Source organism: Eucyclogobius newberryi, unplaced genomic scaffold (genome assembly GCF_026437365.1).
Source record: "Eucyclogobius newberryi isolate DKJ021-1_F unplaced genomic scaffold, fEucNew1.0.hap1 SCAF_8, whole genome shotgun sequence".
NCBI classification, from domain to species: Eukaryota; Metazoa; Chordata; class Actinopteri; order Gobiiformes; family Gobiidae; genus Eucyclogobius; species Eucyclogobius newberryi.
In genome coordinates, this window is record NW_027316500.1 from 26,289,062 (window position 1) to 26,291,373 (window position 2,312).

Below are 2,312 nucleotides of genomic sequence, written 5' to 3' on the forward strand. Positions count from 1 at the left end.
CTCTAGACACTGTTTTTGTCAAGTCCAGTGCAAATCGGTTTAATCCCTCATTCGTCCAGGACAAATGTAGTCAACTGAAATAGAGACGTTTCTACTGCCATATGGGTGTCATTTTCGATCCAAAGGTATTGTTCTAAGAATAATGTATACTGTCCTGAGCCAGAGTAGTCCTGCCCTAAGTGAGGAGTTATAACCTGAAGCGGCTCTGCCTTTGTTTACCTGCTTGTAAACCACTCTGAATGACTTTGAGTAGTTCTCTTCAAATAAACTTGCCTCGCCTTGTTATGGGTTGCGCCTCATTGTTCTCTGTTGGTTTCTCGCTTCCAGATGGTGGTTGAAACGTCTCGATTTAAAAAAACTTGTCCAGTTGACTACATTTGGAAATTCAAACCTTTTCGACCATGGACCATCCTGGACGAATAAGGAATTCATAAAAGATGCTGTATTTTCCGCACTATAAAGCCTTTAATTTTCTCAAAAAACGCCAATGAAATTTCCCCATGTGGGACAATAAAGGAATATCTTATCTTATCTTATCTTATCTTATAATCCAGTGCGCCTTATATATGGATTAATTCTGTTACTGACCTCGAAGCCATTTTGTGTGGTACACATTTTCTTTATAGTCCTTATATATGAAAAATTATCGAAAATAGACCATTCATTGACAGTGCGCCTTATAGTGAGGAAAATACGGTAGTTTACTAGACTAGTTTTGGGTCATTCTATTGTGATCTGGCAGCCTCTCCCTCACAGTCGTCATGAACCTGATTACATCGACTTGTCTCACCAGTAAAATGATAAAGTATTCCCTCATGCGTCATGCGTGCAGAAGTGAACTATCGTAGGAAAAGATTCACTTAGTCATCTGGACACAGTTTTTTTTTTTCTAATTGAGATCAAGAATGACTCTCGGATGAGAGTCGAAAAGTCTTGTTTTTCAAAAAACAGTGTCCAGATGACCACAACTGAATCTTTTTCTACCATTTGAGGTTTGGGAGGCTATAGTAAAAACAAAAGTTAAGTTTGATCTAAATCTACCAGTTCTACCACTATTTCATGTAGAAGATTAGTGAGTGTCCAATATTTTAAATCCAAGGTAATCAACTATTGAATTATATATTTATTATGAATATGTTAACATGTTCGTTATCACTAGATATATCAATAGACTAAAGATTCACACTAAATTTCAACACATTAATAACATATATTTTGTAATATTACCTTGTGTTTTTGTACTAGTTCTGATAAAGAAAGAGATGTCCAAATTTGTCACATTAAAGAAACGTTTTTCATTATTAATACGTCTTTACATGAGTATAGTTTCAACCAAGTTTTACTATTGACTATCTGGGTACACCTTGTTGACAACACGACATGTGAATAAACAAAAGAAAATAAATTGAAACCTACAAATTAAAGGTTTACGAAAACAATTACAAATATTTTGCTAAACGAAGCAGTTCAAAACCAACAAATTACCGCGCCTTCACATAATCTAAGGTTTTGTCTCACGCTGAAGCTAAACTTGACCACAGCCCCGGGACCTCTGGACTAACATGTAGATTTAAACGGCGTAATCACCTTCACACTGAGCACACTCTGAGCTGCAGACATGAGCTGTTTGAGATGGAAAGGCTCCACAGAGAGGCAGCTGTCCGGCCCCAGAAACTCAAGGTGAATGTGGACACAAACCCAATGAATGTCCCCTGTGTTTCAGCTGCAGCGAGTCGAACTGGAGCTGAGCAAACACGAGCTAACGCGAGGCTAAGTCAACACTGGTCACAGCGTTTAGACTCATTACAGCATTTAATCAAGTCACCTTTACAAGACACACAGGCAGCTAACAGGCGTGCAAACATAAATGCTAACGGGGATGCTAACGTAAACGATAACAGGTGCGCTAACAGGTATGCTAACGTAAATGATAACAGGCATGCTAAAAGGTACGCTAACGTAAATGATAACAGATGCGCTAACAGGTACGCTAACGTAAATGATAACAGGCATGCTAACAGGTACGCGAATGTAAATGATAACAGGCATGCTAACAGGTACGCTAACGTAAATGATAACAGGCGTGCTAACAGGTATGCTAACGTAAATGATAACAGGCATGCTAACAGGTACGCTAACGTAAATGATAACAGATGCGCTAACAGGTACGCTAACGTAAATGATAACAGGCATGCTAACAGGTACGCTAACGTAAATGATAACAGGCGTGCTAACAGGTACGCTAACGTAAATGATAACAGGCGTGCTAACAGGTATGCTATCGTAAATGCTGAAAGGCTATGAGGACAAAC